General features: G+C 40.1%; 2 pseudogenes; both read right to left on the reverse strand.

Annotated features, from left to right (window-relative positions):
- Positions 1 to 12,595: 12,595 nt before the first annotated feature.
- Positions 12,596 to 14,195, reverse strand: LOC141569570 (melanoma-associated antigen B16 pseudogene; annotated as a pseudogene).
- Positions 14,196 to 14,672: 477 nt separating this feature from the next.
- LOC109460288 (histone deacetylase complex subunit SAP18 pseudogene) lies at positions 14,673 to 15,190 on the reverse strand (annotated as a pseudogene).
- Positions 15,191 to 15,970: the final 780 nt, after the last annotated feature.

Genomic DNA, 15,970 nt, shown 5'->3' on the forward strand with positions numbered 1-15,970 from the left:
AATGGACGCCCAGGCTGCCTCCATATCTTGGCCACCATGAACAATGCTGTAATGAACATATGGATGCACATATCCTCTCTAAGCAACGTTTTGAGTTTCTTCAAATAGATACCCAAAGTGGGATTACAGGGTCCTTCTTTGTCCCTTGTTATAGCCTTTGTTTTAAACGCTATTTTATCTAGTATAAGTATTGCTACCCCAGCTTTTTTTCCCTTTTGTTTCTATTTTCATGAAATATCTTTTTCCATTCCTTTCAGTCTCTGTGTGTCTTTCAATCAGAATTGAGTTTCTTGTATGCAGCATATGTACGCATCTTGTTTACTTATGCATTCAGCCATCCTATCTTTTGATTGGAGCATTTAATCCATTTACATTGAAAAGTAATTGTTGAGAGATATGTATTTACTGCCACTTTATTATTCATACTTTGATCTTTCTTTTCTTCTGTTAAAGAAATCCGTCTAAGATTCCTTATAATTCTGGTTTGGTGTTGATGAACTCCTTAACTTTTTCTTATCTGGGAAACTCTTTATCTGTCCTTCGATTCTAAATGATAGCCTTACTGGCTAGAGTAACTTGGTTGTAGGTCCTTACCTTTCATCACTTTGAATATATCCTGCTAATCCCTTCTGGCCTGCAAAGTTTGTGGTGCAAAATCAGCTGATAGTCTTCGGGAGCTCCCTTGTAGATAACTAATTGCTTTTTTCTTGCTGCTTTTAAAAATCCCTCTTTGTCTTTAATCTTTGTCAATTCAATTATGATGTGTCTTGGCGTGGGCCTCTTTGGGTTCATCTTGTTTGGGACTCTCTGCAACTCCTGGGCTTTTACGTCTATTTCTTTCATCAGGTTAGGGAAGTTTTCCATCATTATTTCTTCAAATAGGTTTTCAATTTGTTGCTCTCTCTCTTCTCCTTCTGGTACCCCTATGAAGCAAATATTGGTATGCTTGATGTTGTCCCAGAAGCCCCTTAAACTATACTCATATTTTTTGGTTTGTTTTTTTCTTTTTGCTTTTCTTGTTGGGTGTTTTCTGCTACTTTATCTTCTAAATCAGTGATTCAGTTCTCTGCTTCATCTAATCTATTGTTCATTCCCCCTAATGTATTCTTCATTTCAGTTATTGTGTTCTTTATTTCTGACTGGGTTTTTTCAATGTTTTCTATCTCCATATTTATGTTTCCTATCTCTTTGTTAAAGTTCTCACTGAGATCACTGAGCATCCTTATAACCAGTGTTTTGAACTCTGAGTCTGGTAGATTGCTTGTCTCCACTTTGTTTAGTTTTTTATTTTTTTTTTTCTGGGTCTTTGTTCAGTTCTTTCATCTGGGACATATTTCTTTCTATCTCCATTTTGGCTGCATCCCTGTGTTTGTTTCTATGTATTAGGTAGGGCTGCTATGTCTCCTCGTCTTAGTAGAGTGGCCTTTTTTAGTAGGTGTGTTGTGGGGTTCAGTAGCACAGTTTTCTTGGTCACCTAAGCTAGGTACTCTAGGTATGTTCCTTGTGTGGGTTGTCTTGTTGTTTAGCCTTCATTTCTGTTTGCACATCAATAGGAGGGATTGATCACTGGGCTGATTGGTGACTCTAGTTGAGGAGCTGTTGTGCAGGGTCTGACCCTATGGAGGAGGATTCACTTTAGCAGGGCTCTGGTGCTCCGTCTCCCTCAGCCACAATCTCTGCTGGTTTTCACAGCCAGAAGTTATGGGGACTTCTGTTCCTGGCACTGGAACCCTGGACTTGGGAACCTGGTATGGGGCTGGGACCTCTTGCTCCTCCAAGTGTTCCTCTGTAGCTGAGATATCCCTTCTGATTTTTAATGGTCACACAGCAGGTGTGGAACCAGCCCATTCAGGGGCATCTCTGCCCCTCCTACCAATCTCAAGGTGGCTTCTTCTGTATGTTCTTACGTGTAGGGCTTCAGTTCAGCTAGACTTCAGGTGATTCTCAATGATTATTGTCCTGTAGTTTACTTGTAATTTTGATATGGTCATGAGAGGAGGCAAGTACAGCATTTACCTACTCCACCATGTTGACCAGATCTCCCCTCGAGAGCCAATGGTTTCTGAGTGAGAGAATTGAAGAATATTGGGTGCTAATAAAATCACAAACATAATTTGCTAAGTTCAAACCATATAAATGCTTAAGAGAACAATTTTATGCTAGTTATTTCAATAGAAAGGACTTCAGCTGCTATTCAAATAGAACTGTGCAGAGAATTACAGACAACATTTTCCACAGAATCATACATGTTCTGCTTCAACTTTGAATTAACTTTGTGCCTATATACAAATATCCACCAAATTACAAAAAGCAGTACATTTTTCTTATTTACTGCTAACTTAAAAAGTTTCTGTAAACTTTTCTGGTTTTGAAGTTTCATCTGAAGGGGTTTTACTCAAAATTGCAAGCCTTTTTCATAAGAATACTATTGCACATGCAAAGGAAAAATGTTTCCTGCATTGTCATCACTTGCATCTGTGGCTGTATAAAGGTTTAGATATTTTAGCACGGATGATTTAGATTAACTATTTTGATCTTTGATAATCTCTGTAATAGTAAATAGAACTATTACATTTTTTTATGATTGTACCCTGGAACTTTGAAATTTGCTCGTAATTTTGGAATCAGAAAATACTTTTGGTAGTAGTACATTCAAACAGTCATTTAAGCTTACAGACTGATGTCTTTCATGCATAGTGTAGAAGGGTATTACAACTTTCACTGTGACCAATCTGTCTTCTTTACATGAATTTTTCAATAAAAAAAAGTGTTACATTTTCACTGTGTTTGGTACGTGGAAATCATACATTTCTCATGCTCAGCTGTTAGTATATGGTGGTTTATATCTCACTTTCCACCATTTTCTGTATTGAATGAACAATTGCATACTGCACAAAAAGCTGTGAAAGGACTTGTTCCTCATTTAATAAATGTCCACTGTTTATAAAATTTATCACATTTAAACTTATGTTTGGGCATTGTGAGGTTCAAAGGTACACAAAATAGATGAAAGTAACTATTGCCAGTATTGAAAAGATTGAATTTGAAAATCTCATGTCCTCATCAGTGTGTCACTAACAAGTCTGAACAAATCTGTAAACAGAGGTTGGATAGTTGAAAGGGTTGTGAACTTGCGAACTAAGAATAACTTGAACTTGATATTTGATGCAAATATGTGAACTTTCAGTTTGCCTCAAGGGAGAATTGTACTTGTAAGGTACAGTCCTCCAAGACAAAGCTGGAGCTGATCCTATATGAGGTTTGGGTTAGCTTGGGGATTCAATGATGGGCAGACATTCAGAAGCAGAGTGTTTAGGGACTAGCAGTCTTTCAGCTGTGTTCCTGTGGTCACTAGAGTAAGGCTGCTATGGACTCGCTGACTTTCAGAAGCATGGCCCCTGGACAGAAGAACTTGACAATTGGATGCTATCAGGAAGTGTGAAGCTGTTGCTTGTTGGCTCACTTTCAGGACAGGTGTGTTGGGGTGGGTATCACTGATGGGTGATTTTCAGAAGCTTGGAACTGTCGCTGACTTGTTATCTCTTAGAAGTTTAGTTACTGGAGAAAGGCAGTCACTGATGGACTCATTATATTGATTGGAAGTTACATGAAATTAATGGTAGTGAATTGTTCGCAACTTGGAACTATAGCCAAAAATGTTCTCTCTTGAATATCTCTTTTCTTTAATTCTACCCCCCTCCCTTTGATCTTCCCTCAGCCAAACTTCTAGAGATAAGGTCTTTATTTCTGGAGGTATAATTTTCCACATAAGTGATTTAATCACCAATCACTATGGTTGAAAAATAGTTTTAACTGCTAAAATTTTGTAACTTATTGAGAAAAGCTGTATACAGGACATTTAGGGTATCCTGACAAAGTCAATATAGAATGCAGGATGAAATCATATATAGACCATGTCCTGCTTATTCAGGATAGCTGGGAACCCTAGATGAAATCCATGTCTGAGGCAAGGTCTTTTAGCATTGAGCTTTCCCAGCAGTGCTCAGAGGGCACCTTAGAATTCTGTGGGTGTCAGGGCCTACTGCCCCCAGGGGGTAGAAGAAGCTGAGTGGACAAGACTCTGGGCTTGCAGTCCCCACCTTACTCAGACTGCTTGGCTTTCCTTATATTCATAGATGGGATTTCTGGGGAGAGCTTCAGCTAGAAAAAGAGGTCTGATGTTTACATTTTTACAACCACTGTCTGGCAGTTAGATATAGGATGCATGATAGAGCCCTAGCCTCTAGAGACTTGTGCATGAGATTGCATTCAGCCCCTTGCTCTGGATGTAGTGAGAATTCTAGTTACTGGAGAGTTACCAGCTGCCTAAAACAAACAGTAATAACAGCAGATAAGTGCCTGGGTATTGGTGGGGGTATAAACTCAGCCTTGAACAAAGGCTATCAAGAGTAGAGTCCTAAAAGAAACCTGAGATAGCAGATTTGAGACTGAAAAATCATGATCATATATATATATATATATATATATATATATATATATATATATATATATATATGTATATACATATATATATATATATGTATACACACACACACACACACACACACACGTAATAAGCCACAAATACATAGGCATAGATGATACATAGGCAAAGACAAAAGTATGTGCTTAAAAGAGAAAGCTTAAAGACACACAGGAAAACTTTCTCTGATTGGTGGATTTCTGGGTGAGTACTTTCCCCTTTTAACTTCTTCCCTAGGTTTATTGAGCTTTGTGTAATTTTGGTTTGCAACTGTGTCTTCAGGAGAGAGGATGACATCCGATAGCATGTAGACTACTATATAAACAACACTTGATTTTACCCAAATTTATGGCCTTAAGTGACTTCTATTAGTGCAGCCAAAGTGAATCTGCAGCCTGGGCCCCTCTCCTGATAGCCAGACCCATGTTTTCGAACTGCCTGCTAGACATCTCCACCTGGACAGCCAGTAGAACCTTAAGTGGCCCACACTGACCTCATCCACCACACCCTTCCTCATCTCTACCTCTAAGTCAAATTGCCACCAACTCTCCCTTTTTCCCTATTCTCCTCTGTTTGCAATGTCAGCAAAGAGGATTAGCTTCAACCTAAGTCAGCAAATATTTTTGTTATAGACTCCCTGCCCCTGCCACACACACAATTTCAATAGTCACTGACTACCTAAAATTCATATCTGTCTCCTCCTCACCATCTTCACACACACAGCTTGAATTAAAGTACCTTGTTATTTGCTTTTGTTTTGTTTATTTATTGTTTTTCCTCAGTCTATCAGGGTTTAACCAGAGAAGCAGAAATAATAGAGTTCCCTTGAACACCAACATCTTGCAAACGTGTAGTATAGTAACACAACTAGGATATTGACATTGACACAATGAAGGTAGCAAACATTTTCATCACCTCGAAAGTGTAATTGCTAGGTTGTATGGTAGTTGTATATTTAGTTTTATAATTAACTGCCAAGCTGTTTCCTTTTTTTTTAATTTATTGGGGTGACAATTGTTAGTAAAATTACACAGATTTCAGGTGTACAATTCTGTATTACATCATCTATAAATCCCATTGTGTGTTCACCACCCAGAGTCAGTTCTCCTTCCATCACCATGTATTTGATCCCCCTTACCCTCACCTCCCACCCCCCTCCCCCCTTACCCTCCAAACTGTTTCTGAGAGCAGCTATATCATTTACATCCCTACTAGCAATGTATGAGTGATCCATTTTCTCTGTATCCTCACCAGCATTTGGTCACTGTTTTTATTTTAGTTATTCTGATAGATATGTGATGATATCTCATTGTGGTTTTACTTTGTGTTTCTCTGATGGCTAATGATTTTGAACATCTTTTCATGTACTCATTTGACATCTGTATAGCCTCTTCAGTGAAATGTCAATTCATGCCTTTGGCCAATATTCTAATGGGATTGTTTTTCTGTTGTTGAGTTTGAGAGTTTTTTTTTTGTTTTTTTTTTAATTAAATTTATTGGGGTGACAATTGTTAGTAAAATTACATAGATTTCAGGTGTACAATTCTGTATTACATCATCTATAAATCCCATTGTATGTTCATCACCCAGAGTCAGTTCTTCCATCACCATATATTCGATCCCCCTTACCCTCACCTCCCCCCCCCGGTATATAAACCAAAAACAACAAAAGAACAAGACAAACAAATGAGAAACAGAGTTTGAGAGTTTTTTATATATTTTAGATATTACTTTTTTTTCCCCAGATACATCATTTGCAAATATTTTCTTATGGTATATAGATTGTCTTTTCATCTTAACAGGGTCTTTTACAGAGCAAAAAGTTTTAGTTTTGTTGTGATCTAATTTATGAATTTTCTTCTTTTATGGACCGTGCTTTGTGGGTCAAGTCTAAAAACTCCTGAACCCTAAAAATTTTATTTTCTAAATATTTTATAGCTTAATTGTTAACGTTTAAGTCCATGATCATATTTTGAGTTAATTTTTATATATGCTGTTAGGCTTAAGTCAAGGTTAATTTCTTCCCCTATGAATGTTCAAATACCCCAGCATAATTTATTGAAAAGGCTATACTGCCTACATTGAATTGCTTTTGCAATTGAATTGCTTAAGTTTGGCATACGTATGTGGGTCTATTTCTTGGTTCTCTATTCTTTTCCATCGATCTATGTGTCTATCCCTCTGCTGATACCACACAACCTTCATTACTGTGGCTACATAATGTCTTAAAATCTGAAAATCTGTTTCCCCCCATGTTATTCTTCTTTTTCAAAATTGTTTTAGCTTTTCTAGTTCCTTTACCTTTCCATATAACTTTTAGAATAAACTTGGCTGGGTTTCTATAGGAATTACAGTAAATCTGTATATCAATTTGGGGAGAAATGACATCTTTGCTACCTATTCATGAACACTGTGTATCTCTCCATTTATTTAGATCTTTCTTAATTTCTTTCAGTGTTTCAGCATCAGTAGTTATAAGCATTCAAATCCTGTGTATATTTTGTTAAATCACATCGAAGTATCTCATTTTTAAGTGACTGTTAATGGCATTCTATTTTTTTAATATTAGTGTATAGAAATGCAGTTGCTTTATATACGTTTACCTTGTGTCTTGTGAGCTTGTTAAATTCACTTCTTAGTTCAAGGAGGTATTTTACTTTTTTTCATAGATTTCTTATGATTTTATAAGTAGATAATCATGTCATCTGCAAACAGGGATGGCTTTATTTCTCCTTTCTGGTACATATGCCATTTATTGTATTTTTCCTTATTTCACTAGCTAGGACTACCAGAACTATGCTGAACAAGAGTGATGAGAGCAGATATCCCTGCCTTGTTCTCAATGTTAGGGAAAAGCATTCAGTCTTTTGCCATTAAGTTTGTTAGCTGTAGACTTTTTAAGATGCTGTCTACCAAATTGAAGAAATTCCACTCTATTTCTGTCTTTCTGATCTTTTTTTTAAAAATCATTGTAAGTGTTGAATTTTGTCAAATATTTCCCCTGCATCTATTGATATGATCATATGATTTTATTGTAGTCTGTTAATATGGTAGATTACATTGATTGACTTCAAATGTTTAATGAGCCATGTATCCTTGCAACCCGCTGTTGTGGTCTTATAACTGATTGAATCAGCCCCACCCAGATTATCCAGGATAATCTCTCTTAATATCAACTGACTAGGGACTTTAATTACATCTATAAAGTTATTAGTAAAGGTTTGATGGAGAGAGAGAGAGAGAGAGAGAGAGAGAGAGAGAGAGAGAGAGAGAGAGAGAGAGAGAGAGATATTTTGGTTAATTCCAAGGAATTGACTCTAGTGATTATGGAAACTGGTAAGTCCAAAATCTTCAGGGTGGGCCAGCAGTTTGGATATCAAAGAAAGAGCTGATGTTTCAGTTCCAGTCCCAAGGCCATCTGCTGGCAGAATTCCCCCTTGCTCAGGGAAGGTCAATGTTTTATTCCATTCAGGCTTTCAAGTGATTGGATGAGGCTCAGACACATTATGAAGGGCAATATGCTTTACTTGAAGTCCATCTGTTTAAATGTTGATGTCATCCAAAAACACCCTCACAGAAACATCCAAAATAAAGTTTAACCACATACCTGGGCACCATGTCCCAGCCAAGTTGGCACATAAAGTTAAAACCATAAAATTAACCATTGTAAATACCTTCACAGCAACAACTACATTAGTGTTTGGTTGAATAAATAGGGACTATAGCCTATCCAAGTTAATTTTCTGTTCAACCTATTTAGAAAGTAGGAATATATAAATTAAAATAACTCTGTAACAATATTTTTACCCTTAAATTGAACCAAAATTTTAAAAATTGACAAAATAAATGTCTGTGAGAATGTAGGGTATCTATGTATAATAATTGGTGAGCGTATAAATTGCTATGACATTTTTGGAATGAAATTAGTCAATATGTATAAAAAGTTAAAGTAATTTCATTTTCTATTTTAACATAATTTCCACTTTGCTATACCTTTAAGAAAACATGCACATTTCCAAAGAATTCATGTTCAAAGATGCTTATTCACCATAGCATAAAGTGGGAAGCAACTACGTGTCTGTAAGTGGAGGAATGGTTAAATTATGGCCCCCACACACTGAGATTCTTGATAGTAGTAACAGAAGTGAAGTACATCTATTTGTCCTGTTATGGAAAGATCCTTCATTCATTTTATTAGTTGATCTTTTAATTTATTAATTGACAAAGGCAAGTAGAATAAGATGTACATTACTACTCATGTATATTAAAAGATCATAATTATAGGTTTATTAAATACATTTATATATAGATAACCTAGAATCAGCTTTAACACACCAGTTGTTAATTGTGGTTAACTGAAAAAGGGTTAAATTTTGAAGGAACATTATAAAGTGTGGAATTGTGATTTATCTGTAGTTAGACTCTTTTTTTGCAACAAGACTCTCTGTACTAATACTTTTGTAATTAAAATATTTAAATAATTCTAACAGCAGAAGTAGTAGCTGTGTATCAGTAAGATAAAGTTTCTCCTACCTGATAAAAGAGACAAAATCCGAAATCTGAATGGCTTAATATAACAACATTGTTCCATTCTGCACAAAAAAAGTAGGTAGGGGTTGGCAGGGACTCTCTGCTATGAGTTGAACTAGAGATCCACGCCCCTTCCATCTTATAGTTCCACAGTCTCAACACAGTCTCTCCATGTTTGCTGCTGAGTTGAAGGACAATCAGAAGTGTCAAAGTGATTCTCAGATGGCTTACCCTGGAACTGGAAAACATTGTTTTGCTTACGTTATATTTCAGTGGCAAGGGCAAGTCCCTTGATCCTTTCTAGCTATGAGTGCACCTGGTACTGTAGTATTTCCAGGAACCTAGGAAGTAGAGCAGGCAAGATATAGATGAGCATTTGCTGTCTCTCCCACAAACTGTTAAATAATATGTGCTCAATAAAGAGTAACTATTATGTAATTTGTTATGACATCAACCCTCTTTATTTCTTGGACAAGTTTCTGAGAAGTGCAAATTCGTCTTGTAATTCACCAACTTTCTCAAGAGTGTAAGATGAGGTAGGTGCTTTCAAACACAGGATTACATCTAATTTTCCAAAGGACACTGAATATCTCTGCAGGAAATATTCACTCTTCTTCACTCAATAGCATCTGTCTGCACTGCTCTTTGTGATAACCTCTATAATCTCAGTAGTCAGAGAATTTTCTCTTTCCTTTTGGTGCATGATCAGTATCTCAACTTGCGAGTCCCTGCTACACACCACCTGACTGAACATGCCTAGACACCTGTATAGGTGCCATTAGGCACACTGAAAACCAGGATTTTCTCCTGGGGAAAGTACACAGACAAAAGCAATGGAAGGATGGTGAATTATTATTATTATTATCATCATCATCATCATCATCATCATTATTTTAAATCAAAGCTATCATGTCTGCCAGGGAACCATTTTCTACCTTCTAGAAGGACTCCAGGGTTTTTAGAAATTCAGTTTCTCTAGATAATTTGCTTATACAGTGATTTCCATGGTCCTTCCTCATCTGCCATTTATGGAAGAGGCTTTGATTTTGACCATTTAGTTATTCTCAATTTCTGCCCAGATAGGTACATATGTTCAGTTTCAAATAAGACACCCTATTAAAATCTTAATTCAAATATTAGGGTGGTTTCAAAAAACCCCTTTCTAACTTCAGAGTTATATCTTCCAAACCAGTAGGTTCTGTGCCAAATCATATTCTACTAACCAGCCCATTTGGAAAACCTTGAATGTAGTGGAGATGCTGACAGACGATGACCACTTGTCAAAAATTCATTCTCCAAAGTAAACTTTCCATTGAAGGTCCTGTTGCTATCAGAAGGATTCCATGGTGAGGGCCAGCCAGGGAATGGCGTCAGGGAGTTGGAATACTTTCAGGGGGAGGGCAGGCAATTCTGGACTGTTTGTTCCACCTCCAGAGAAGGGTGCAGTAAAGAGCTGGTCAGTAGGTCAGGTTCCAAAATTGGGCAGGAGGGCACACTGGGTAAGAGTCAGGGGAAGGGCACTGTAATTCAGGAAAGAGCTGGAGCTGGACAAAAATGCTGGCCCCTGGGCAGAGAGAGTTAGCTCTCAAGGAACCATGGCTTTAAGGGCAGCAAAACCCTAAGTAATACAAAGCCCATAGTCAACCCCTAAATTGTGTTTCTCATTTTCACTTCCCTTCTTTAGGTCTGGTTTTAGTGCTTTGGCTTCAGGGTCATTCTTTTTTATCACCTGAGAGACATTTTGGAATAGTAAGAAGAGAAACAAATTAAGAGACATAAGGTCTGGCTCAGGCTAGGAGGAGTGGGAATGATGTAAGTCCCAGACAGTTTCTGATGAGGGGTCTAGTCCCAATTCTGCCACATACTAGCCGTGTGAACTTGGACATATGGCAAAGCTCTCTGAGCCTTAGTTTCTTCATCTGTGAAGTGGGATTGATAAGCCCCAATTTGTAGGACTGTTGGAATGTATGTGCTGAATGTTAAAAAACTAACATATTGCCTGGAATGCACTGGATCTTTAATGGTTGACAGTTACTGTTAATATTATTTTGACCCCAGACCCTACCACTCTCTGATCTGGGATTTACTTATCCAGGAGATGTCAGAGAATATGAAATGTGTTAGAACATGGTACAAATCACTGAAAAATGCTGATTAGCAAGAAAACCTAAGTAAATATTCCCCCTTAGAGGACAGATTATTTAATTCGGGTTTGAGGGAATTTTCTTCAGCTGGATGCAACAGAAAGTTCCTAGGTTTTGTGTAAGGACCAACTCCTTTCATTCCTCCCAGCTGCCCTTCTTCCCAAACCATCCCAGTTTTCATTCATTTTACTGCCAACAAAAATCAAGATCTCACGCAGAGTTTGACCGATTATACTCAAGATAACCTCATAAAAATGTTTTTTGAATGAAGTAGGTTCCAGCTCTCTAAGAGCAAGACAAATAGTGTTAGACCAGTAGCTGGTGGCACCATAAAGGAATATTACCCTTATTGCTCAGAAACTCCTTGGAGACACTGTGCATAAAACAACCAGTTTGTGCTCTATGTTCAATTGCACTGTGACAAGATGACAGGACAACTTCCATTTCTGTTCCAGGTGCAGATTTCTCTGGTTTACCCATGATCCCAAAATGATGCTAAGTGCAGTTTTGAGTTCGTTTATTGACTTTCAACTCTGAGATACTCCAGAAGGTCTGGCATCTGCTCACCACTCCCACAGCCTCATCTCCCCCACCACTCAGCTTAGCTTAAAATTACCTCCCACTGAAGGCCTTTTAGTTTCCCAAGGCCCCGTATGTCTTATCTCAGGGCATTCACACTTGACTCCTTTTATATGGATCTCTGATCTTCTCCCTAATTTTTCCTTGTCCCTTAGGTCTTAGAGGATACCCACCAGCATCATTATATAATTGCTGCTCCTAGATACTAAGTACTGTAGATAGGGGCTGGGTCTTGTTGATCCTAATGTCCCCAGTACTAGTGTGGTGCCTTCCAAAGGGCTGTCCAATTAATGTTTGGAGAATGTTTGTCCAATTAATATTCCTTCTATATTCTTGAATAAACTAATAAATATAGATACATGTCTATTTTACTTTTATAGAACAGACTAACAGGGCAAGATAAGCCAATAATTGACCATCTTTTATTTTTTGTCTGTATTTATTGACCCCCAACAATTTTACTGCTGAGTTCTTATAAATTTCCAAGGAAATACCTCTTTCAATTCCATGTTATCTTGTTTTAGATCACTAAAAATGAAAAATGGTTTCCAATTTATACTACAAAATCACGACGCTTACTCTTAAATCTGGCAAGCACATTTAAAATAACAAATGTGTGAATAGTGTCATTCACAACTTAGATTCTTAAGCTAATTAAACCTCCTGTTAAAGAAATAACACTTGAAAAATACCAAAAAAAAAGATAAAGAAGAAGAAGACTTGGAGAAGTCACCCATATAGAATAGGCCCACACAGATGTTATACAGTGTTTTCCCTTTATCCCCCCTCCAGCCTTCCACTATTTGAAACATTGACTTCCCTCATCAAAAACAAAGTGAGGAATCTGCCTCAGACTTCATTAAGGGTGGGAGGAGCTACTGGATGTGGCACTGGACCTTGCACTGGCCAGGGCAGCAGTGCCAGCCAGCCCTGGCTGCAGCTCTAGCCTTCTCTGCTTCATTTCGCAAAGCCTTCTCAAACAGGGGTGGGAAGCAAGTGGGGTGAGACTGATTGATCTTGGTCAAAAACTCCAGCACTTTCATCTTGGTGGTCTCAGCGTGGGCTCTTGGGCCCCACAGGTATTCATAACATGGAGGATCACTGTTGAGTACCTGCTGGTTCTCCAGGCATTTTTGCTGCACCAAATTTTTGATGGTGTGCTTACTTCTATACATGAAGTTCTCCCTCCCAGACTATAAGTCTATCATATTCAGCACTTCCCAGATCTCCTCCTCAGTGGCGTGTTTGCCCTTCACGAAGATCACTCCCAGGATAAATACCAGGAGGCTGGTCTTGGGTGCGCCCTCTTCACCACTCAGCCTTGGATCATAGGTGAGGCCTAGTTTGTTGACGAGGGCATAGCAGTGGCTGCTGCAGTCCACGTCCTCCACCTCAATGCCAAAGACCAGCTCCATGTGCTCAGAAGCTCTCCTGAGAATCTCAGGGAAGGCATCCCTGTCCTCTTTGATAACAGCATCCATTATTGCTCCCTTTGTGATGGGCTCATTCATTTGATACTTGTGCAGCAGGAAATTGACTAACAATTTGACCTTTTCATCTAGAACAGGGGTGTCCAAACTGCGGCCCACGAGCCAACTGCAGTCCGCAATCCACTGTTAATTGGCCCGCAGCAAATCCCAAAAATATATTTCATTTACTTAAATAAACCAGGTGAGGCAATACGTACTTCACCTCGAGTGAGTGGCCCAGCTGTTTGTGTATTTTACCGCATATGGCCCTTGGTGAAAAACGTTGAAAAAAGTTTGGACACCCCTGATCTAGAGGGTCTAAGGTCTAGTTCTCAGTGTCTGGCAGGGATTGTGAAGTGCTTGAATTTTCTATCTCTTCTTGGCTCTTGGAGATCTCATCTGATTTGCTCGATGAGATGGCTGTGATGAGAGAGAAAGAGTAGTGGGTGCTCTGAGGAGCCGAGGGAGTACTGGGTATCCCAGGAGTAGAAACCTCTTCCATGGTGCAGAGGATCAGAGAAGAAGAGGATGAAGAAGAAGCCTCACTCTCAGCCTCTGGAACCTGTGCATCCTCCAGGCCCTGGGTCTCACTGTCGGCCTGAAAGCGTTACTCATGTGGGAAGAACGGACTCCCCTTATCACTAGGCATGATGACTGGTGTGCGTGGCAGCAAACAGGAGTGTCAGTGGGAGGGTGGGAAAAGAAAGCCCAAAGCCTAAGGGAAAGAAGGAGGATATTGCTGGTCTCCGTCGCTAAACGTAACCACAACAGCTCTGATGGAGGCTGCCTCCACAGGTCTTCTCCCAAGGATAGTGCTCTAGGGCCCCACAGCTCTCCTGTCCTGTACCACCTGTTCCATAATAACCTGAAGAAGGAAGTAAAAAGGGTCCTCTGACTGAAAAGCCATCTCAGACTGAAAATTCTCAGGGCTAACAGCAGAGCAGGTGAAGTTGAGGTCTGTGGGATCCCTTCTGTTCTAAGGTGTGTCATCGTTTCAGCCCTCACTACCATTCTTCACCTTGATACCTGGCATTGATTGAAACATTTCCCTCTCTTGAACTAGAGCTGCCTTCCCACCCACACCAGATTGACAGTCACTTCTCTGAGACCCCTAAGTAGGAAGTCTGGGTCTAATAACAGAGGTGGGCCCTTTTGTTCTGGTGTGGATAGTCCCCCTCAGTCCTCACTCAGGGCCCTATTTTTTTTTCCCAATTGCACACATGTATTTAACAATACAGTTTTACATAGAATACTAAGAGCACTTTCTTCGTACTTTACAGAAGGACTTGAAACATGAACTTTCTATTAATATTCATTCCACAGCACAGTGAAACCTAACTCCTAAATAGATGCATTACAATTTGATTAGAGTTTAAAGGCTTAATGGCAACGAGGGGAGGAAAAAATGTAGGTCTGTTTTACATGTAACTGAATGAAAAATAAAGCTCAAGAAATAGTCCCTAAAACTTAATATGGCCTCATGTGGCCTGAAGGAGGAGGTGCCCGGTTCGGGGGCGGGCCGGGGCTTGGGGTGGGGGGTGATGGCTATGTCCATGTAGTCTTCTATCTGCAACTTCTGCGACTGCAGGGTCATGGAGTCATCAGTCCCTTCCTCCCAGACATGGTGCTGCCAATCGCCTTTGCCCTGTAGCCAGGTCTTTTAATATCCATGAAAACAGTTGCAAAATTGAAGTGTGTGCCTTTCTTTCTAACTTTTGGGTAGACTTCTTTCACTAAACTAGCCAGTTCTTTCAAGGTTGCATCCATCCAGGTGTAGATCTGCAGCTTGCTAGATGGCACGTTCCCGCGGGAGCACTCTCCCCGCCATGGTGGTGGCGGCAATTGGTGGTGAAGACGCGCAGCTGCGGTGGGCACATCTTCTCCCAGTAGATCGGCTTCTCCGGCTCCTTAATTCCCTCCTGGGTGACGTCCGACTCCACTGCCATCTTCCTTCTGTTCCCTGCGAGATGCTTGCTTTGACCTCTGACCCCACAGCAAGCATGAGAACGAAGTCTCAGGGCCCGAATCTTGACCCTTGGAAGACCCTAGGTGACTCTGTTATCCTGAGGCCTCACTTCCCTGCATCACCAGAAGTGAAAATCAGGCTGCGCCTTAGTTTGAAAGCTATTTTGGGGCTTTCTAGGGATGATAGCAAGGATGGAGCTCTATGGGAGCCCCACCATTCTTTGATGAGTGGTCCCATAATTCCTCAGTTAGGATCCTTGCGTGGACACCTACAGGACCTGGGAATCTTCTCTCGGCTGACTTGAGGCTAACCCCTCGAACCAGGCCTCCACAGCCCTGAGCACTGGGACTCCCGAGAAGGAACCCGGGGCACCAGTCTGTCCACCTCTGCAAGGCCTTCTAAGGCCGACAGCAGGGGTATGGCTCTTTCTCTGTTCTGGGGTGGGTAATCACCCCAATACTTACTCAGAGCCCTCACCTGGACCCCTGGCAGGCCTAGAACTCCTCCCTCTGTTTAACTGGAACCCCTCCCTAGAACAAAGTCCTCATTTCCCTCCACACCTGGGAGGAAATGAAGGGCATTTCAGTCTGACAGTTATTCCAGACCTCCCAGGGCTGAGAGCAGGTGCAGGGCTTTGTGGGTGCCCCTTCTTTCTGGGGTGGGTTGTCCCTGTAGTACCCATTCAGAATCCTTACCTGGACTCCTAGCAGGGCGGGAGACTTCTCCCTCTCCTAACTTGTGACTGCAACCCTCAGACCAAAGACTTCACCACTCACTCTCCCAAAGAGGAAGTTAGGGT

This window comes from Rhinolophus sinicus, chromosome 18, assembly GCF_057876585.1.
Source record: "Rhinolophus sinicus isolate RSI-liver-muscle chromosome 18, RSI-T2T, whole genome shotgun sequence".
Classification (NCBI taxonomy): domain Eukaryota; kingdom Metazoa; phylum Chordata; class Mammalia; order Chiroptera; family Rhinolophidae; genus Rhinolophus; species Rhinolophus sinicus.